This window comes from Mustela lutreola, chromosome 6 (assembly GCF_030435805.1).
Source record: "Mustela lutreola isolate mMusLut2 chromosome 6, mMusLut2.pri, whole genome shotgun sequence".
NCBI classification, from domain to species: Eukaryota; Metazoa; Chordata; class Mammalia; order Carnivora; family Mustelidae; genus Mustela; species Mustela lutreola.
The window spans coordinates 154,180,075-154,203,839 of NC_081295.1; the positions used below are offsets into that span (position 1 = coordinate 154,180,075).

The following is a 23,765-nucleotide window of genomic DNA, read 5'->3' on the forward strand; positions in this document are numbered from 1 at the left end:
AAACATTAAAACTAAGGCTTTTAGAGCATTTTAAGACATGGAAAAAAGTCCTAAGACTTGATTAAGAAAAGAAAGGGGGTGGATGCTCTTTCGCGACACAGATTTGCTCTTTTAATAGACAACATTAATAGTGTAGGTTTTGAATATGGATGAGCCCGTTTTCAGAAATTTAGAGAGATTCTTTTTAACAAAGGCACACCTTTAGGTATAAAAGAGAATGCTTTTGGCATAGTTACACAATGAGAATTTTCTCTCATTCAGTCACGTTAAACACAAGCAAGATTTTTGGCGGGGAATATTAGTGGTTTAAATCAAAATAAAAGAAAATTAGGACAATTTAAAAGCATATTTCAAAAAGCAACATTTCATTTGAAGCAGGTTATGGAGACAAGAAGTAAAATGTACCTGGATGAGGACTGTTATGTCAGAAGGCAAGAAGCAATACTGAAAGGAAATAAAAAAAAACATGATCAATGAAAAGAAAGAACATTCTCCCTTTTCTTATTCTCATGGTCAGCAGAGCCTGGCACGTTTGCCCTCAAAATATTACATGATTTAAGAAACTTCTTCTCATGCACTGGTTTTTGCCAGAGCGAAAGCAAAGGATGGCCCCTAGCCGGACACCACAGGGAGGTACATACTACGGATACTGAGCAGAAAAGGTGAAGCAGGATTGGCTGAACAAAGTTCTCCGAGGCCATAAAAAGAAACTACTAGCGACTCAACCAGTAACTTCTTTTCTCAGTGCAGAAAGACACTGGTTAGAGACACATAATGAAGATCATCTTCAAAAAGAGGAAATACAGGATGGATTCGCTGAGTTAGGTCTCTATCCCTTTTTTTTTTTTAATTTTTTCAATTTATTTATTTTCAGAAGAACAGTATTCATTATTTTTTCACCACACCCAGTGCTCCATGCAATCCGTGCCCTCTATAATACCCACCACCTGGTACCCCAACCTTCCCCCACCCCGCCACTTCAAACCCCTCAGGTCTCTATCCCTTTTATCCATCACAGCTGAAGAGACCCAGAGAGGCAGAGATGGGGGCGGGGGCAGGAGGCAAAGGGAAGAATGATAAGCTCTATCATGGAGGGTCTAGTCATTGTAGCTTTATCTTGTTATTCACAAATGAAGGAGAGAGAAATGTCATATGAGTAGAAATATAATTTCTTGAGGGACAACGTGAAATATTAAAAGATTTTCCCATTGCAAATAAGGCAATTAAAACTATTCAATTTGACAAAGCGTTGGACCCAGCTGAATCGCACCATAATTCATGAGGAAAAAAACAGCAGCGAGGGAAACAGAGAAGCCTTTGGCAACACTGTTTGATAGCTCAATAAGAAAAGAATAAAGGGGACAATCACATCTGAGCCACTAATAAGCACTCTTAGATTTAGCAGAAGGAAAATCATTAAAAGAACTGGTCTTCCCAACATCAGTTATTAAGGACAAGAATAAAGATTCACTGAAATCTATGTATTTGTGATTTACTTAGGAGAATTGGCCTGAACTTGGGAATTTAAATTTTATTTTTATTCCGATTTCAGTATAACACAATTTCACAACTAATAGTAATAAAAGCCTATTAAATGAACACAGCACCCCAAGTCATCCTGAATACCAGAACTAATGATACCACATTTTACAAACTGATAAAAAATAGCCAGCACACATAAGTAACATTACTTAAAAAAATATTTTTAGAGAAAATTCCTCTTTTTTAGTTATTAAACACCTCATGACCATTAATACAACTAATAAATTTTTTATGAAGTCTGATAAAAAAAAATTAATCCTCTACCCTAACTCTACACATAGATCATTCCTCCTTTGGTCCTGCCCATAGTTCCTGACTGGTGCCCCAAGGATTCTGCATCACCCCCTATAACGTGAGAGGGACAAAACCCCAGCCTCATCCGAGCTGTGCCACTGGGGTCACTGAATCCAGCCAGGCAGGTGGAGCAAAAGGGCTCTTTTAACATCGTTTTTTGTTTGTTTAAGATTTTATTTATTTTACAGAGAGAGAGAGAGATCACGAGCAGGCAGAGAGGCGGGGGAGGGGGAGAAGCAGGCCCTCTGCTGAGCAGAGAGCCCGATGCAGGACTCCATCCCAGGACCCTGAGATCATGACCTGAGCCGAAGGCAGAGGCTCAACCCACTGAGCCACCCAGGCACCCCAAAAGGGCTCTTTATATAATTTCTCTCCCACCTCATTTGCTCTGTCTTCATTTTTCTCCTTCTATGTGGTTGTTTTTACTGCCCAGACCTCAGGAGTCTCTCTGCTTCTTAACGTGGATATGGATGACCAGTGGCACTTCAGAAACAGGAGTGTGTGTGTGACAGTGGCATCCAGCTGGGAAGGTTTTGTACACCTGGGGCGACCCACAGGCAGCCACAGGAGGCAGGCCTGTGATGACCAGATGTTCTGTCCAGTTAAAAGAGAGCCTATGTGCAGAAAACAGAAAGGGGTGGTGTAAGTGACATTAAAGAAACATGGAGCCAGGTCGTCATAATTTCATGAAGGCAGACAAACCAAAAGAGAACCATGTTGGGTTTTTTTGTTTGTTTGTTTTGTTTTGTTTTGTTTTGTTTTGTTTGTGTAGGGGCTTTTATTCTGTTGAATTCTCATTCTTTTTTTTTAAATTTTTTATTTTTTTATAAACATGTATTTCTATCCCCAGGGGTACAGGTCTGTGAATCACCAGGTTTACACACTTCACAGCACTCACCAAAGCAAATACCCTCCCCAATGTCCATAACCCCACCCCCTTCTCCCAAACCCCCTCCCCCCAGCAACCCTCAGTTTGTTTTGTGAGATTAAGAGTCACTTATGATTTGTCTCCCTCCCAATCCCATCTTGTTTCATTTATTCTTCTCGTACCCACTTAAGCCCCCATGTTGCATCACCACTTCCTCATATCAGGGAGATCATGATAGTTGTCTTTCTCTGCTTGACTTATTTCGCTAAGCATGATACATTCTAGTTCCATCCATGTTGTTGCAAATGGCAAGATTTCATTTCTTTTGATGGCTGCATAGTATTCCATTGTGTATATATACCACATCTTCTGGATCCATTCATCTGTTGATGAACATCTAGGTTCTTTCCGTAGTTTGGCTATTGTGGACATTGCTGCTATAAACATTCGGGTGCACGTGCCCCTTTGGATCACTACGTTTGTATCTTTAGGGTAAATACCCAGTAGTGCAATTGCTGGGTCATAGGGCAGTTCTATTTTCAACATTTTGAGGAACCTCCATGCTGTTTTCCAGAATGGCTGCATCAGCTTGCATTCCCACCAACAGTGTAGGAGGGTTCCCCTTTCTCCGCATCCTCGCCAGCATCTGTCATTTCCTGACTTGTTGATTTTAGCCATTTTGACTGGTGTGAGGTGGTATCTCATTGTGGTTTTGATTTGTATTTCCCTGATGCCGAGTGATATGGAGCACTTTTTCATGTGTCATGAACAGACATTTCTGCAAAGAAGACCTCCATGTTGGTTTTTTAATATTTTATTTATTTCTTTGAGAGAGAGAGCGCGCACACAAGTCAGGGGTGAAGCAGATTCCCCGCTGAGCAGGGAGCTCAAGGCAGGGCTGGATCTCAGGACCCCAAGGTCATGACCTGAACTGAAGGCAGATGCTTAACTGACTGGGCCCTCCAGGTGCCCCAAGATCACCAAGTTTAACGCTCCCTCCCTTCAAATTAGTACTGTCTTAACAACAGTGCCACCTGCAGTGAGCCACTAGATGAGATATCCATGTGGATAACCCTTTAAAAAAATGGGGGGAGCATGGATTAGGTAGATAGCCATAAAGCCCCTTCCTGCTCTGAGAGTCAACGGTTCTTTGATTTTCTGATTCAAAGTAGAGGCCATGTTCTGACACTGTCTATGAGCAACAATTACTATGTTACCCACTACAAGTGTTTCTGCCAATAACCCAAGTGGATGGCTGAAGATCCTCAACGGAAATCTAAAACTTCCCTTTTTCACATTTTAATAATTGCCCATGAAAGAGCAATTTTAAAAAACCCAACTGAATTTTGACTCTAGAAAGGACTGAAAATATAATACCTTAACATTTATTTTTTATCAAGGACTAGCCAAGGAACCTTCATTCCTTGACAACACAGCGCCATATTGTTTTATTTACAAATACAAAATTCGCCGCTGAGTTGTTATCAGCAGTGAACTCGGGTTTTTGTTTTTTGTTTTTTTCAATTTGACTCAAGCAAGAACAAGGTATTTTAATCCTGGTCGGTTAAATTATGTTGTAGTAACCAACAACCCCCAAGTGTCAGTGGCCTTGGTATAACAAGGATTTGATTCTCCATCCATGCGAATTCTGCTATAGTGTCGGGGGGCAAGGACAACCCCCCAACGCAGTGACTCCGAGATCTCAGGCAAAGGTGGTGCCCCATTGTCTAGCTTTCCGAAGTGGAGTACATGGCTCTTTCAGTCGCTATGGCAGAAAAAAAGAGAACTGCAGAATTGTGCAGTTCTTCTGTCTCTTGGCCCAGGAGGAAAGACATGAATTCCTTCCAGCTGTCAGTCATTGGGCAAATGCAGAGAGAGAGCCCCAGCTCACTTCAAGATGGCTGGGAAACATGGATGAGTAAATGGAATGTTGAAATTGTATCTCAGCCACACAAACTACGGGAAGTGGGAGATGAAGGAAATTAACCTGCGGGTCAACAAACAAACAGCCAAGCTTATTGAGAGGCTGAGCTCAGAGGCTGCCACAAATTCAGCAGTAATAATTGCTCACATTTATTGAACGCTTGTTCTGGTTTGCCTGTACTAACTCATTAGCTCTTTACAACAGTTAGAGGACAGAAGTAACATTATTATGCACATATTACCAATAAGACACGGGAAGCTGGAGGTGGAGCAGCTGGACCAAGATTACACAGCTATCAAGGGGCAGAGGCAGAACTGGATCCCACACAATGTGGTCCCTCAGCCCATTCTCTCAATGGTCCGTGATAAAGTGGAAGGGAAATGAACTTCAATTCAATTGAATTTCATCAGAATTTATTTTTTTAATTTCTTCTTTATCTCATGCGGAAAGTGACACGTGATAGAAAGAAGATGAATTTAGTGTTCTAGAGATTTTAGGCCAGCTTCACCAGATACGGGCATTTGTGCATCTTGGCGATCTTACATTTTCTTGGCCAGTCCCCTCTACTGCTCTCCACAGACGCTATGCCCACACCTTCTTGTGTTCAGCAAACCTCTTACCCCATAACCCCTGTCCCAGATGGACCTACCACGTATTTCACAAAGAAAATAAAAAATAACCAGATAGGAAGTCCCTCAAATTCTGATACCACGCCTTCATATAAATTCACCCTTTCCTTTCTTCCTGTGACAGTGGCAGAACTATGCTCCCCACACAAGTCCTGTCTGTGTGAGGCTAACGCCTGCATCTCTCCTCAGCTGCTCGTTCCTTCCTGGATTCACATGGCCCTAAGGCCATCGGTCCTCCACTGTTACTATTTCATACCATCAACCTTACCATTGGCATTGAGTTGTGATCAGGCGTCTTTCTGTACCTCATTCCCCACTCCAGTTACTACCCTAATCTCATCTTCTCTCTTAAAATTAAGCTTCCTAAAATATTTCTCTCCACTCCCCACTTGCCCTCTGTTCCTCATTCTGTTACACTATGGTTTTTACCACAACAGCCCGATGCAGTAGCTGCTTCGGTCTAGATCTCTCTCTGTAACACACACACACACACACACACACACACACACCCCTTCTTGGTGATAAATATAATAAGCAACTTGCAGTCCTTTGTCTACTTTTTTTGGAACACTCGACACCTACAATCATTCTCTTCTGAAGAGTTCTCTTCCTGCGGTTGCTCGGCACGTTGCATTATCTCCATCTTTTCCCTTCCTCTTTGGTTTGTCCATTGAGTAGCTTTGCTGAACTAGCAAAAATGGTCCCCATTTCTTACACCTTCACGCCCTTCAAAATTCCATCTTTTCCTTTGACCTTTCCCACCTTAACAATTCTCAGTTGATAAATTCAGGCACACGCATGGTTCTAGACACAAACTTTCAGCTAGTGGTTCTACATGAATCTATATCTTGAGCTCCAAGTGCCTACTGGGCAGCTCCTCATGGATGTTGCACAACAACTTCCTACCCAACAGGTCCAACATGTTCATGCAGCCTTGACTACAATGCCTTCTCTGTGCTATATGCTTGGACTAAGGATACCAACAATAAGGAGTATGCACCTCTAGTCTCCTTCAAGATTTCTGTACAGTATGGTATGTGCTATGATGGAAACAAGCACCGTGTGTGCTATCAGACTATGGATCATATTTTGAACAGATATCTCCCTTTACCAATATGTGTGGGCATGTCAAGTAGCACATCAAAATTGTTATGTGTTTAGTCCATTGAAATTTGGAAGCAGTTTCAGAGTCTTCTCCTTTAGAAGCAAACTTTTGACAAGAGACAGCATCACAATTAACAATGATGTGTAAGATTTGATTAGGAACATTCTGGGGAGCTCGTGACATTAAAAATATTGGAAGAAGAAGCAATAGCAAGGAAAGAATATTGATGATTTCTGTTTTTTTCAATTACATCATTATTCTGATCTCCAAAGACTGCTCTATTTGTGTGGGAGATATACTTGGATCAAAACCAGAAATAATTTATCATCTAAGTTGCCACAGCATCTTTTTAGATAAGCTTGATATATAAGACCTCACTTGAACATAAGTCACATATCTACTCCTAAATTTTATTCATAGGTGTATGTTATGTATTATGTGAATATATTATGCTATATTATTCAAGAAACATGTATATAATATAAATATATGATCAGTTTGTAAGTAGATGTTCTTCAATAGAAAATTATGCAAATTTTCATTAAGAATGATTTCACAGGGGGCGCCTGAGTGGCTCAGTGGGTTAAAGCCTCTGCCTTCGGCTCGGGTCATGATTCCAGGGTCTGGGATCGAGCCCCGCATCAATCTGCTGGCTCTCTGCTCAACAGGGTGCCTGCTTCCCTTCCTCTCTCTCTGCCTGCCTCTCTGCCTACTTGTGATCTCTCTCCATCAAATAAATAAATAAAAATCAAAAATATGTTTAAAAAAAGAATGATTTAACAGAAAATTTTAAGTAGGTACAAATACAGTCCTTGCCCACTCAAATGTTAACCTATAATCTTTTTTCTTCTTTTTTATTTCTTTCTATTCAGCAAAGAGAGAGGGAGAAGCAGACCCCCCACCAAACAGAGATCCCAGTGTGGGGCTAAATCCCAGGACCCTGAGATAATGACCTGAGCCCAAGACAGACACAACTGACTGAGCCATCCAGGTGCCCCTAAACTATAATCTTAAAAATTACAGAAGCTATTGAGATTGCTCAAATAGCCATATTTTTTGTCTTTACCTGGATAGATTTACAACTGAAGACTTAACCTCCCTTTAGCATGATACTTCTGCCAGCATTGATTTAACCTGTGTTTTGCCAACAGCATTAATGTACTGATATTTGAAATCTAGGAGAAAAAGAACAACAGCTGGTATACAAAGATGCCATATTAGCAAGAAAAACGAGCACCCCTGGTCCTCCTCCTGTCCTAATTGGTCCCTCTTCATCTTCACCTTCTTCTTCAGATGCAGATAATGCTAGTGGCTAGAAGTTCCTTGGCCTGGGACTTTTTCTCTGCAACCCAGTCCCAGGCGAGCCCAACGCAAACTTGGAGGGTGACAAAGGGTATCAGATTCTCTATCAGTGACCCTTAACAGTCCATCCTTAAGCCTTCCATTAGGGTGTACCCTCTGTCTTAGAGGTTCTTCATCCATTCTCTAACCAAACTTCGTTTTTATGGCTTTAGAGAATTCTCCTTAGCCATCACTCTGGAAAAATCTGACATTCTGATATATAAAATTTAATAGTAACTGAGCCAAACCCCTCCAAGACAGCAGCAGTAGTAACTGTTGACTACAGAGAGCCTACTATGCACTAGGTACGATGAGGAAGGTAGTCTACTCATAGAATCTCCTTTAATGGTTTGAAACAGCGTAATTTGGTACTGCAATGCAAACACTATTAACTATTTTTATAGTTGAAGCAGCTGAGCTTCAGAGAGATTAAGAAAACTACACAAGGTCCAAAGACAGTGGTGGGATTCTCAGCCAGGTAAATCTGACTCTAAAATGGGAGCTCTTTCTACTACCTGTCAATAGGAAACAATGGTTTCACCAAATATTCTGGGATTTCTAATAGTGGAAATCCAAAGCCTGTTTCAATAGACTTTTTCTTATCTTTTTGTTTTTTATTTTGTTGTTTTGGGTTTTGGGTTTTGGTTTTTGCTCTAGGGGAAGAGACTTAAAAGCAAGTACACTACTCGAGGTCAGGTACATCACCTCGGGTCAGCGGTCAGTGCTTCCTCAATCCAAAAGACCAGTTACTCAAACAAAATGTGAAGGCACACATTTCTTTCTCTTCTTTGAATTGTGAAAGATAAATTATTTTCCCCCAAAATTACCTACAAAAGTTCACTGATGGCATTTATGAGCCAGACATTTATGTAAGTTAAGAGGTGTCAAAAGCACGAACCACAAAACCACGCACAAGAATGCTTGCTTCATCTCTCCAGGGACTGTCTCACATTCATCTCTGCGCTCAGTAGTTAAAGCACTGAGCTGCCAGACAGACCCTGGTGTGGGCTATGACCTCTAGGAACCAGACCAGGCTCTACCTTTTACTACAAGAGCTTTCATGTTGTTGCATTTGTTTCAAGAAAGCGTAATTCCAAGCAGAAATTTCTTATGTAGACATTTTCATACAGCTCAATAAAATCTCAGTGAAAAAAAAAATGTTATACCCTACTCTGAGATCCCATAGTCTTCTACAAAGAAAAAGACTTCATTTCCACAAATAAAGCTGGGTTACTGGGCTATTTCCAGCAACATCTTCCTGATTTTTTTAATTATTATATGGGAAGTAAAAGAATATACATGAGGATGCATGTTTGGGAAATGAGAACTCTATGTGAGTGACCTCTTCTCAAGGACAGTGTGACCTAGAAGGAATGCTATGCAGGCTGGCCTCAAAAAGAATGCCCATCAGTCAGAGGGGTGACAGCCAGTGCAGTCAAGAAGTCACTATGTGCTGGCCACTGTGCCAAGTTCCTGACATAATTTATCTCATTCCATCTTCCCAAGCACCCTATGGACCAGGTAAAAATAATCTCATTTGACAGTGAGGAAACCAAAGCCCAGAGAAGTCCCCTCTCTAGCCGAAGGACACAGGCAGGCCAATGACAAAACTCAGATCTGACTATCCAGCAACAGTCAATGTGTTCACTTTGGTCAATCATTCAGTTACCATTTCCAAGGATTTTTCTAGATAATCACCTGAATAATATCCACTGTAGATAGAGATTTAAATTTATTATATAAAACATATGGAATATTATATATGTTTTATATATTTTGTAAGTATAATTAATTGTATCTGTTATATAAATAATTATTAATTCATATAAGTATATTAATATACAAGTATGTGATATAAACAAAAGAATTATGCTATTACATTTAGCTGTCCATTATTGCCTCCAGAGAGCTTCTCTTTTTATCTTTTTTTTAAAGATTTATTTATTTATTTGAGAGAGAGAGAGAGAAAGAGCACAAGGGGGAGGGGCAGATAGAGAGGGAGAGAGAAACCCAAACAGACTCTATACTCTGAGCATAGAGCCCGATGCAGGGCTCGATCTCACGACCCTGAGATTATGACCCTGAGCCGAAATCAAGAGTCGGGCACTCAACTGACTGAGCCACCCAGATGCCCCTCTTTTTCTTTGTCTTAGAGAGAAAACAAGTATCAGACAGATGTTACTGACCAGATTGGGACGAACTCCCTTGTGCTTGCAGAGGAACTGGAAGAGGGCCCACAAGGGAATCGCTGGCTTGGGACAGGAGTTTCTGGTGTCCGATGCTGGATTCTTGGCCTCCCTGAAGCTGTCACCCAAACACCAGTGACAGGTGGGGAACATGGCATTATGACAAGTGCTCAAAAGTAAGTCGATGCGCTGAGAATCGGGGGAGGGGAACACACCCCACCCAGTCTAGACTAGAACAGCACGACCCCGAAGAGACGCGCCCTGGGAATCTGACGAGGCAGAGCGGCACGGGCTGAGATACCGCTGGTGAGCTCCAAAACAGAAAACACACGAAAGAAAGAGGTGGGGTTTGGCTGAAGATGTTAGGTAGCCAACGTAGAAAAGAGGCAGAAGATGTTCCGCGCAGGTGGAACATGAGAGAAGCTGAAGGAAAGAGAATCATCAGGAGGGAGCCTGCCTGGCAGGACGTGAAGACAGCAGCGGCGCGCGGGAGTGTAGACACAGGCAGGGTCGCCGCTGTCCTGTCCCATCACACAGAGGACCTCACGATCTGGATTTCAGTGTGATACGGTAGCTCTCAGAACGTCAGAACGATTCACTAGCGCAAGGCGCTTCACAGATCTTTTACTCAATCCGAGCAACGGCCCCGTGGGGAAGGCATGAATCCCAAGGTTTCCCATACAGGAAATCAAACTTCGTCCCGCAGACAGAACAGCAGGCCCCGGAGATGTCCACAGCCCTATTCTGCTGACTTTGCAAATGCAGTGAAGGTCACAGGCCTTAAAATGGAGAGAGGAGCCCAGATTACCCAGGTGGGCCCCATCGGAGCCTCTGAGTCCTAGAAAGAAGGCGGCCTTCTTGCGGTGAGAAGCAGAAAAAAGGGAGGAAGTCCAACAGGTTCCAGGCAGGAGACGGTGTTGACACACCACTGCTGGCTGTGGGCAAGGGCCAAAGACAGGCCTCCGGGAGCGAAGGAAACCCCAAACCGACAGCCAGCAAGGAAATGGGATATCAATCCTACAACCGCCAGGAACAGGATTCTGCCACCAACCTGAAGGGGACTAGAAGACGACTATTCCCAGAAGTTGGCAGGAGGAGGCCAGCCAGCCGGTACTTGGACTTGGCCCTTCTCCGGCCTGGAACGAGAAACCAGCTGAGCCCGAGAAACCACTTTCCACCTATGGAATTGTGGGCTAATAAACCTGTGTTGTTTTAAAACCCTACGTGGGTAGTCTTCATCAACCACAGCAGTAAGAACCTTACACATTTAGGTTCGACAACTTGCCTGAGGTCAGCGAGCTGGTCAAGGAACAAAATGTCAGTCAAACCCAGGTGCAACAACCCCTAAATCTTGTACCTTTTACTCTTATGCTACTGTGTTTCTAGGTGGACAAAATCACAAAAGCTATATTTAAGACACAAAAACCAAATTGCCACAGTGTGTGTAGCTGTTTAGAAAAGGGGGAGCCAAGTGGGAAGGACATAAACACGTATTCAGTTCCTCAAAGTTAGGGCCTTTTCTCCTCTCTCCTGTGTCTGTCCTCGGTGAGCAGTGAGACACCAGTAAGCTTTTTCTACGGTTCAGCCTCTTAAGGGAATTTTGAAAAAGAGAAACTTAATTTTAGAATGTCTGAGTCTACCTCCATATCAGGGAGGAATTTGATGATACTCGGTAATTTTTACTCCAAGAGTAGACAGACCCAGTAGAGTTGGAAGCTATTATCCTTAGAATAAAACTGAATTTTATCATGTAGAGTTAATATAATACCCGTGGCAAAACGCAAACTCACAGGGGACAGTAATATGACATTAAAAAATTTTAAAGCCTATGGATGTTTTGAATTAAGAAATTATTTTAAGGGGCGCCTGGGTGGCTCAGTGGGTTAAAGCCTCTGCCTTTGGCTCAGGTCATGATCCCAGGGGTCCTGGGATCGAGCCCCGCGTCAGGCTCTCTGCCCTTTGGGAAGTCTGCTTCCTCCTCTCTCTCTGCCTACTTGTGATCTCTGTCTCTCCAATAAATAAATTAAAAAAAAAAAAAAAGAAATTATTTAAAGTATGTTTAATCTGACTTAGAGTCAGTCTATACGATAGATATCATTCTAAGCTGCCACTAAGAAAACAAGACTCAAAAAGGCTAAGTGACTTGACCAGCAACATGTGGTTAGCAAACAATTGATATGGGGTTAAAATCAAGCACCTAACCTCGAGACCCCACGCTAGTCCTCTGACATCACGCTATCGTTGTAGGAAGAGAAAGTATGACTGTCTGATGACTTCGCAGGCTTGAAAATTGGATGAAACTTCATGAGGGAACTAGGCTGCCTCAAATATGCACATGAACTTTGCCTCAAACTGGCCTCATCCAGTAGTCACCAACAGCATGAGATCCTGTGGGGGAATCCCTTCATTTGTCAGTGTGACGCATAAATCCAGGATCACAAAACTGTTTGAGGTGTAGCATCCATTCTCATTGAAAAGTTCTTACAACGTACATGTGATTCAGTGGTGAGACACAGTGGGCACAGTGAGGGAGAATGGTGGAGAAAGAAGCAGGAGGGATCATGGTGGCTTTCTTTTGTACAACCCCGGCTCTCCTCCAACCTGGCACACGTCTGAACAGAGCCAGCCCCTCCCAGGGACCGCGGCTCTGAAGTGGAGGCTGGCACACACGTCCCACTAAGATCCCAGGCAGCAGCGGCTCAGCCAACCATGTTTACCTTTTCCTGGGTCTCCTTGCCCTGGGTAGGAGCTGGTGTGGACAGATGAAAACATGCTGCCCCTGGCACTTCTGAAATGTGCTGAATTGCACCAGATAAAAAGTAACTAAGCAGTTGGAGTCAACTCTTTGGAGAAAAACACAACCCTCAGCCCTGGAAAATGGAGAGCGTTATAAAAGTGAGGCAAGAGAAATTCTCCTGGCCAAATAAACAATGACATTGGATACTTAAGTTCCTTAGACTTTGGCTAAACAGTAATGGAATAGTTTCTGACTTACCGTAGCGATCGTAGCAACTGACATCAAGGAAGGCAACCACAGCGACGGAATTCTCTAGAAAAAGGGAAATGGGTAGGATGTATCACTAATGGGACAGGCTACAGAGCAGGAGAACAGCCTGGAGAAAGAAAAGGTAAGTCAAGAAGAGTTATTCCTAGCTTGCCAGGCTATCCTGGCCCATCCGGCCTTTCCTCAATGGCTTCCTGCATCAGTTGTCCTCAAACTATTGGGCTCAGGCTGTCTTCACACTCTTAGAAAATTACTGAAGATGCTTCAGTTTCTGTGGGTTACATCCGTTTACAGGTAGCATTAGAAATAAGGGCATTTTAATCCATGTATATTCTAATGCATTTAAAAATAACAATACTAAACCCATTGTATGTTAATAAAAATGCATATTTATGAAACAATATCTGTGTTTTCCTAAATAAAGAATAGCAAGAAGAGTGGCACTGGAGATTTTTGCAAATCTCTTTAATGCCTTGCATAATAGAAGACAGCAGGACTCTAATCTCTGCTTCTATATTCCGTCGAGTACAGTATCATGTGTCATGCAGCCTCTGGAAGATTCCACTGGATGCTCATGAGATGATTCGATTCATAAATACAAATAATGCCTCAGTATTATAATAAAATTTTTGACTCCATGAACGTCTGAGTTGTTGGAATCCCCAGGCATCCCTGGCCTGTGCTTTGAGAACTACCATCCTGCTTTCTACCTTCATTCTGAGTCTAGAATCAGAATTTTGTTAACTCCTGAGTCCCTACTGGCCTTGCAAAATTGCTTGTGCAATGTTAGAGTTCCAGAAAAGTTATAGCTAAAAACAGCTTGGTGACCTAGTCCAGGTTTTTCAATCATTAAATAAAAATGTTCTGTTATGGACCATGCACTGTTCTAATACTAGAAACACAGCAGTGAATAAAACTGGGAGTTAGAAAACTCAAACATTAGAGACAGAGGGAATCAGGAAATAAATAAACAATGAGGAAAAAAATTAAGATAACCTCAGATGTAACAAGTGCTCTCAGTATAAAAAAAGTCAAGGTAACCAAGTTACTGTTGGGGTTGGAGTTGTCCGGAGAGATCTTAGGACTTGCTTAAGGTTATGCATAGCTATTTAGTAAAAATCAAGAACAGAACCCACTGCATCCCAAAATAAACTTGGTGCCTGAGTGGCTCAGTCGGTTGAGCGTTCAGCTCTTAGTTGTGGCTCAGGTTATGAGCCAGGCTCCCTGCGGAATGAGGAGTCCGCTGGGATTTTCTCTCTCCCCCTGCCCCTAGCCCCCATCGGCACATGCGCTCTCTCACTCTCTCTCAAATAAATAAATACTTCTTAAAGTAAACTGGGTAACTCTTTGGGATACCGGGTGGTGCAGATGGCTTTTCTATTAGAAAATCATTAAAAGCCATTTTTATCGGTGTTTTCCTCTGAATTATTCCACCTGATTTTCTCATAGAAACTGTTTGTCCAGTAATTGGTGCGCACTTCTTTTAAGTTGCCCCGAATCCTTTGTAAAAACAAAAATCAAGACAGAAGTAAACATTTTAAATCTTGGCTATTATATTAGAATCATGCCAGGGAAGAAAGATCTTATAACATAGACCAGCATGCCCACAAAATCACCCCCAGAAAAAAGTCTGCTGGATACATAATTGCTCCCAAAGAGAATAAAATTGACCTTAGGTACCTACCACCATTCGTCCCTTTCCTAATCCCATCACTGCTCCCCCAGCAATCCAAGGTCCTACCCTGGAGACTCCTTTTGTGTGCATATTCCTTAATCTTTTATGATAATACAAGATTCATACAGAAAATTACACCGTGGGCTCGATGAATTTTCCCAAACCAAACACACCCATATAACTAGTACTTAGCCTTGTGAAGCACAATCCTATTAAACAAGCAGCCCAGAAACTCCTCTTTGTACTTTCTTTCAGAAAATACCACTCACCAATGGTACACAGTATGTTGGCTTCTAACCCCACAGATTGCCTCTTTTGTACTCTGTATAAATGGAATCATAGAACATAACTCCTTTGTGTCTGGCTTCTTGAGTTCCATGTTCTGTTCCTGACAATCATTCATATTGTTGCGAGATTACAGATCATTTATTTTCACTGCAGTAAACACACATCTCATTGTGTGAGTATGCAACAATTCATTCATCCAGATGGGCATTTGGAGAGCTTCCAGGTTAGGGATATTATGAAGAGCACTGCTATGGACACACTAACTCGTGTCTTTTGTGTACATATTTAGTTTTATATATGTTTATATTTGTTTATACATAGGCATACCTCAGAGATATTGCAGGTTCAATTCTAGACCACAGCAATGAAGTAAATGTTGCAATAAAGCGAGTCAAATGAATTTCTTGGTTTCCCAGTGCATATAAAAGTTATGTTTACCCTTCACTGTAGTCAATTAAGTGTGCACTGACATTATGTCTAAAAAGCACTGTGCCTACCTTAATAAAAGAAATACTGTATTGCTAAAACATGTTACCCATCATCTGAGCTTCCAGTAAGTCATAAGCACTGATCCCAGATCACTGCAACAAAGAACGATTATGAAAAAGTTTGGGATATTGCAAGAATTACCAAAATGTGAGAGACGCAAAGTGAAGAAATGGTGTTGGAAAAATGGAGCCAATGGAGTTCATCAACACAGCATTGCCACAGACCTCTAATTTGTAAAAAAAAAAGGAAGGAAGGAAGGAAGGAAGGTAGGCAGGAAAAGAAAGAGAGAGAGAGGAACGGAGAGAGAGAGAGCAAGAAAGGAAGGAAGGAAGACATGCTACATCTGTAATAAAGCAAAGCACAATGAAATGAGGTAGCCTGCATTTTACATATATTGGTTTGCTATAATATATTAATATGCTGAAAAAAATACTTTGTCATAGAGTTTCCTTATATTCATCCTTAGTAAGTCCTGTCAAACAGTTTCCAAAGTGGTCATTCCAATTTATACTTTCACCAGCAGAATTTCTATACTTCTAGAAAATCTCTCTTTTCTTCCACTGAAATTCAAAGAGCTTTGTCAACTATTTCTCAGGACCATAGTCACCACTACGGAATTCTGTGAACAATCTGCTGATTAGTTTCATATCTCTAACACCCGCCGTGCCTTGTAGGGGTACAGATATCCTAACAGGGATATCAGGATTTGTCATCACATGTCTTAATGAAAAAAAAAACAGTCTTCAATAGTGAGACATCCAACATTAATCAACAAGCCAGTAGTAAAAGAGAGTCTTAAGGTTTGGGTTCCCAAATCATACAGTCTGACGTCCTATTATTCTGCAATAAATATAAGCCAAGTCCAGAGACTTGGCATCAGGACAAATTCCATCTAGCCTGGAGCCTTGTACTTTGTGTAGTTCCCTGACCAACTGTGCCAACAGCTCCTGAGCCCGTGCTAGGAACACAGAATCTCAGCCTGCCACCCCAGACTGCCTGATCCAGAACCTTCACTCAGCAAGGTCCTCAATATGATGTACGCAGCAATGCTGTAGAGTCTACAAGGCAGAGCCTCGGCTGCCCGATTTTAGGGATATGAATTAGTAGAGCCTCTGGTGCAGTTCACAGCCTAGTCAACCAGCCCATTTCCAGGCTGTCTTTTTACCTCCAACTTAGACTAAGGCCTTAGAGCCCAAAGAGAAGACCAGAATTTATTGGGAGGGCACACACATAAGCAATTTTTAATACAATGTTGTTGCAGTCCTTGACAATATTATAGTAAATGTGATAGAATTACAAAAAGGAAGAATTAGTCCTGTTTGCAATGACAAGAGAAGACTTCAGAGAGACACAGAACTTTTGCCTGGTCTGGAATAATAGGTGAAAGCTTACCAGTCAGAGAAGCAGTAAATCAAATCAAGAAAAGAGCAAAGAGCAAGAAAGAGGGGGAAAAAATTAATCAGAAAAATTTCCTTTGTAGAATTTATTGTCTTTATTTTCTGGGTCTTTTCCCCGGCTCTGTGGCTCTCCCTTCCATATAGCACCAATATTAATTCTCTCTCCTCCTCCATGTCCCCACTAGATATGCATTCCTACCTATATCTCTTCAATCATCTGATAGGTTTCCTAATAGCAGCTGCACAGGCTGTGCACTGCACAACTCCAGAGGAGAAACATTCAACACAGACAAACGTACAAATAGCATCCCCTGGAGTTACATTCTGTGAACGTCTGAACATGACTTGGTCAAGCCAAGTGTTGCTCAAAGCATACTTATTATAGGAATTACACTACAGACTACTCCTCAAGAAATACACCCTTCCTTCAATATCTGTGATACCATATTATCATGTGATTTATTCCCACCGTTTCCAAATAAGACTTTTCGGACCCTCTACTTTCTTACTCTGAATGACAGTCAGCATATTCCAGATCCCCAAAGCCTCAGCCCTCAGCACTTTCTCCTACAATTACATGTAACACTTTTCTCGAAGAACCCCCATTGATAACGGCTATCCTGACTCCCAAATGCCCAGATCTCCTCGTTTCTTCCTTTGTGCTTTCAATCTTCTGTTGCATATCAACAAATTGTCTACGGAACTTTTATTTGCTTCCAACACTGATGAATAACTTGTCAAATGCACACATACACACACACACACACACACACACACACACACACACACACACACACATTCCTCTACTACCAAAAAATTTCCCCCAAACAATCCCCTTGCCTTTCAAAATCTTGGCGTTACCACCAATTCATTCCTCTATTTCAGCTACATATACACTCCACCTGTTGATTTTTTAAAAATCTATATTATATTTTCATTTTTCTTTGCAACCTCACCAACTGACAAACAAGACTGTGTCAGTTCTAGGGGACATCAATGATATGGCCATCCCCAACTTTCTTACTTAAGAAAGCACAGCAGAACGCAAGAGAATGAGAGATAAGAGGACAACTTATTGTGGGGGTAAGTTTGAATTCTTTGTTTTTAAAATTAAATCATTTACAAACTCCAGCACCTTAGTGATGATTAGTATCAGTGATTCACAGCACACCTTCCAAGCAATGTCGTCTGGGTGTCTTGAGACCCCTAAAGTGGATGGTGTGGAGGACGTGACTCTTCCTCACCTACATTACGGGCATGTTGATTATGCCTTATAAAGCTCTGAAAAGGAATGACATGTTTCCCACATCTCCGAGGCATCCTATTTAGTAATGAAATTAGACACCTGTTCATTAGTGGGCAGCAAAATCTTAAAACACAGAAATAAATTAACAAAGGCAACATTCCAGGAAGGTATTTTCCAGAAGGGAACTCCTCGTGGAGTTGCCAGCTTCCAGAAGCCACTGGGATCCTGGGCTTCCACCTGTCTCTAAGGAGCACGTGACCCCCGTCTCTTCTCCAGCACCACAGGGCCCTGCCCTCTGACTCTGACCCCTCTGGGTCCCTCTCATAAGGTTCCTCCAGCCACCCTGAGTCCACCTGAATAATCCAGGATAACCTCTCCACTTCACGGCCCTTACCTTAATCATATCTGCAGTTTCTTTGCCTTATAAGGTAACATATTCCTAGGTTCCAGGGAGTAGGATGTGGGAGCCATTATTCTATCTACTACAAGAGGGGAACATGCAAGGTCAAAGAAACCAAACCAGCAATGTCAAGGCCCCAGAAAGACACGGCCCTACTTCCAAACTCCTCCCTTTTAATACTTTAAAAAGTAAGCTAATTTTTTAATAAAAATAATATAAGCAAATTAAGAAAAACAAAATAGCCATAATCCCACAATTGAAATAAGCCAGTTATTCTGAAGGGCAACATGTCACCACTAAGTCAAATTAAGTATACGCATCTGTTATGCCCCACAATGGGACTAAAGAAATACCTATGAGGATGCCCATTTCAGCATTACTTAGGGGGTAGAATGTTGGAGGCAGCCTGGCTACTAGTGTTAGAGAAGAAGGCAGGAAAACGTGATGATGGAGACTATGAGAATTTTCCAGCTTCAGAAGGAATAATCAGATGTACTCTACCATCGAGGATGGACCCACAACAAAGTACTAGTGCATGGTGCCTAAAAACACAAGCTAATGGTACAATATTATTTACATACATCATATATAGACACATATATGCCCTACATATACTTTGCAAAAGCCACATATAAAATATTATATATATTGTGTGTATCTCTAGGGAGGACATTAGCCTGGGGGATCATAACAAAAAGGAATAAATGAAAAATGTTTAAAAGAGAAAGAATATTCTACTGTTAATATGTTGGTATATTTCTTCTCCCTCTGCATAGTGCTTTATACAGATATATATAAATAGATATCACTTATTTTAAATAATGGGGGTCACTTGCAGTTTTATAACCAGCTCTTTTAAATACTTAACATTAAACATGAACAGCTTCCCATCTTTAACAGCATCACTCTGATTATTTCATCAGAACAGATCCCTAGAAATAGACTTACTATGTCAAAGGGTCGAAATATTTTAAGTGCTTTTAATGTCTAATGTCAAATTGCTTTCCAGAAAGACTGAACCATTTAAAAAGAACACCGGCACTATATGAAAATGTCTGTATCACAGTAGTATGAGCACAGACACCATGATTCACTTTAATTTAAAGGTTAAGTCCCAATACTGCAATCTACATGTTTTATAAGCAAATCTGAGCATTTTCATATTCAGTTGGCTCTCATTATTCAAGGCGGTTATTTTCTAGAAAGCCTGCACGAGTTAGCAAATACTCAACAATTGCTCCTAGGGCAAATACGGATTTGAGTCCCGACAGGCCTCTGCTCACAACTGATCAGTGCACCATCTTGTCTTGTATATATCTCTATTTAAAGATATGTTATTTAATATATTTATCATTGATTCATTTACACGGAACTCATGGCCAACAGCACTATAACCCAGGCCTCTGGGAGGCTTACAGAACACACCCCACCCTCTCTAGAAGGCACAGCACAGCCTTCTTGCACATAGGAGCACTAGTGAGCACTTCACACTGAGCACAGGGACCATTTTAAACAGTAAAATCAGCAAAATCACAAAAGTGAAAACACCGTAGCAGCATATACACTTTGAAAGAGACACTTGTTTGCAGTCTCAGAGCCGAACCAAGAAAGGAGACTGTCGGCTTCTTGGACATCAGCTGGGGACATAAGCGTCAGGGGGACACCAACTTAGTGCCACTCTGCTGTGAAAGCGCTGTGAGTATTGATTTGGAAAACAGAAATAAATTTTAGCAGGCAGGCGAGTTTGGAAATATGGAATCTCTGAATAATGAGGACTGACCGTATGTATTTGTTGTTTTAATTTTCTCTGTTTTAAAGTCTTCATAGTTTTTTCTGTTTTTCTATTTAGGTCTTAGCACATTTACTATCAATTTATATAGACATCTTCATATATTTAAAATATAATTCTTTTTAATTTTTAAATTTTTTATAAATTATTCTTTTTTAAAGGTTTTTTTTTTTAAGATTTTATTTATTTGACAAAGAGAGAGGGATAACAAGCAGCGGGAGTGAGAGACTGATGCAGAGCTCTATCCCAGGACCGTAAAATCATGACCTGAGCCAAAGGCATTGGCTTAGTGACTGAGCCATCCAAGCGCCCCTTAAAAATTATTTATTTATTTGAGAAAGAGAAAAAAAAAAGCACAATCAAGAGGAGTAGCAGAGGGAGAGGGAACAGTGGGCTCCTCGCTGAGCAGGGAGCCAGATAGGGGGCTTGATCCCAGGACCCCAGGATCATGACCTGAGCCAAAGACAGCCACTTAACCCACTGAGCCACCCAGGTGCCTTTAGAATATTGGTCTCTTATTTCTTTGATTTGGGACTAATATTTTATCAGTTTATTATCATTAATTTTGTTCATTTTTTATTTACATAAGTTTTATAATTTCAATATAGTCAAATCAATTCCTCTTTTTTTCTTCATGATACTTTCATTGGTGCTATTCTCAGAAGGCTCTTCATTCCCAGAGATTAAGTAAATCTTTATTCTTGTATAGACTCGGTTTTGTTGTTAACTATCTCTTTAGGGCCTACATTGTCATCTGCTATTAGAAGAGATTCTAATTTTTCTTCTAAATAATAAACATCCCTGGTGATATTTATTTAGTAATCCATCTTTTCCAACTCCTTGAAATACAACTTATGTATAACATTGTATAAACGTAAGTGTACAATGGAATGACTTGATACACACATATACTGTGAAATGCTTACACAATAAGGTTAGTTAACACATCTTCTAACTCACTTAAGCGCCCTTTTTGTTATGGTGAAAACATTAAATCTCTTTTCTCATAGCAACCCTCAAGTATACAATATACTATTGTCAACTATAGGCACCATGCTATACACTAGATCCCCAGAACTTACCCATCTTGTAACTGAAAGTTACAAAAATCTTATAAAAATCTTACAAAAATCTCTCCATTTTCCCTACCCATTAGCGATTGACAATGACCATTCTACTCTATATGAGTTTAACCTTTTTAGATTTCACCTATGAATATATCATATAGTATGTATCTTCCTCTGGCTGATTTGTTTCACTCTGCATAATGCCCTCAAGTTGTAGCCAGGTTGTTGCAAACGGCAAGACTCCTTTTCTATAGCTGATTTTCTTCTTGTTGGTGTTGTATCCTGAAACTACTAAATTTGTTCATTAGGCCTAATAGTTTTGGGTAGAATCTTCAGGATTTTCATGTCATCAACAAAGAGAGACAATTCTACTTCTTTTCTGATTGGGATGCATTTTATTTCTTTTTCTTGCCTGATTGCTCTGGCTACATCTTCCAGTGCTATGTTGAATCAGACTGGTAACCATGGGCACCTCTGTCTTTTTCCTAATCCGAGAGGAAAAACTTTCAGCTTTTCCCTGTTGGGCATGACGTTAGCTGTGGGTCTGTCATACAGATATAAAATTTGGTTAACCATGGGCTTAATCATTAACCAACAGCCAACCCAGGATGTGGTTTTTCCCCAGAGGAGAAGCCTGCCCAAGTCCACTTTCCTACCATCAAACACTTCTACCCCAGTGCCGCTGGTCCTCTGTGGATCTTCCTTGGGACCACTGGAAGGATGTCATTCCACCCATGCCAACTAAGAGAAATTATTCATGAGGTCACTAATACTTCCCTCTTAGAGAGGGAATTTGAGACATAACAACCCTGGCCACATAGCCTTATTTAGTGTGTCCTTCCAGAGAAGCATATTTAATAAAAACTTTTTAATTTTTATTTTGCTTCTCAGCTCCGTATCCTGGCATCCTGGCACCACATTCAGGTTGGCTCTGTCTAGTAACTGGGCTCCACGCTCTCTCAGAAGCAGCCATTTTTAGTTCTGTGACACAGTGGACACTTGTGCTGCCTCTTCCTATGACTTAGCTTCAGCCTCTGAGATCAGCCTCCCCTCTGCACACAGTATTGTCAGCTGGACGAGGATCCCAAGTAAACTCCTGATTTTCTTAATTTTGTGCCCCTAGAGCTAACAGTTAGGACTAACACTTCTGCCCTGTTCTCCTCGAGGTTTTCCATGGTTTTTGAAAATCCCTGCGCTGAGTAGCATTTGCTTTTGTTAGACGTTTATCTGCAGTATTTCCATTTATGATGCTGGTCTCATTCTTCTCAGAGAGGCGGAGCAGAACGCGTGACCGACTCCTTAAACTCAGTGCCTTCCTTCCTAACTCACACACGGCTGGCACCATTTGGCTTTCTTCCTTTTACTCGTGTTAGATTTTCTCCCAGCCATTTGTTTCCCAAACGCCATCTCCTCAGATCTGTTCTGTGGGATCTCCCATAGAGAAAAATGTCAGTTTCTTCTGAGAATGCCCAAAGAATCCACTGTTGAAAGAAATCTTGTCTACTGCCATATGGTTGCTGAGGCCCCTGTGCTTGCAAAGGACATTCACAACCACCACCTCCTGAACTCTGTGTATTTGCCCAAGTCCAGTATGCACTCTTTCAAGACCTATATAGAAATAAGCACCCACCTGTGAAACAACTGTACCTACCACCCAAGAAAAATACAGCATGGCCTGAGACAGACTGTCTCCCCATTAGGCTCTACCCATGAAAGGCCAAATGGTGAACGCAAAACCAGCTCTGTTGCAAATCATCAAGATTTAATCTCACATAGCCGGATCCCCATAAAAATTTCAGCCTCTAGGTTTGATTGTCCTCCCTAAGTCCCAGTCTTTTGATGTTCTTTAAGGTGGCTAAAATGTACAAACTATGCAATGAGGAGGAGGTAAATAACAATTTGAGACATGAGCCAATGAGAAATCAGATAAAACAATAAGGCAGAAAGGAGCTGGAAATCAGGACATATGAGGACACAAGACCAAAGGCTTGGGAGGCTAATTCTCCACGCGAGGCTTGAGATAGGAAGAAACATAGTTTGAAGTGGATGTGTTCTGCCCTTCCCTGAACCTATATTCAGAACTAAGGAATTTTTAACTGAGAGCAGACCCCACAAGAGAAGAAAAGAGGTTCCTCGAGGTCAAGATATAGAAGGTACCAAAAAGACTGAAGAAATTGACATTATCCATTACCCATTTCAACCCCAACTTAGAATGATACCCTTTCACACCATCACAAAAGCTGTGTGCAATTAAAACTACTAAGCATTTTCTCCAAACATTACGTCCATCAAACTGCCTTCCTATAGTCCGTTTTAGAACTTAAGGTAGATATAATATCCATATCAAACTTAATATCTACATCCAATAATTTATAATGTAAGCAAGATGAAGCATTAAAAATCATGTGACATGTGGCAGGTTGATAAAGAAAAATACTAAATGGCCATTCACTTCCACTGAATCATGACTTTCACAGGACTCCAGCTGCACCTCCGTAAATGGAGTGACCACACTCAGCCA

At 41.2% G+C, this 23,765-nt stretch overlaps 1 long non-coding RNA gene across 1 annotated transcript; it reads right to left on the reverse strand.

The window, feature by feature from the left end:
- Positions 1–2,247: 2,247 nt before the first annotated feature.
- LOC131833289 (uncharacterized) lies at positions 2,248–14,880 on the reverse strand. The gene is made up of 3 exons (XR_009354378.1): positions 14,838–14,880; positions 12,885–12,938; positions 2,248–2,450 (listed from the first exon to the last, which is right to left on the reverse strand). It is a non-coding gene; the product is annotated as an uncharacterized LOC131833289 (long non-coding RNA).
- Between the last annotated feature and the right edge of the window lie 8,885 nt (positions 14,881–23,765).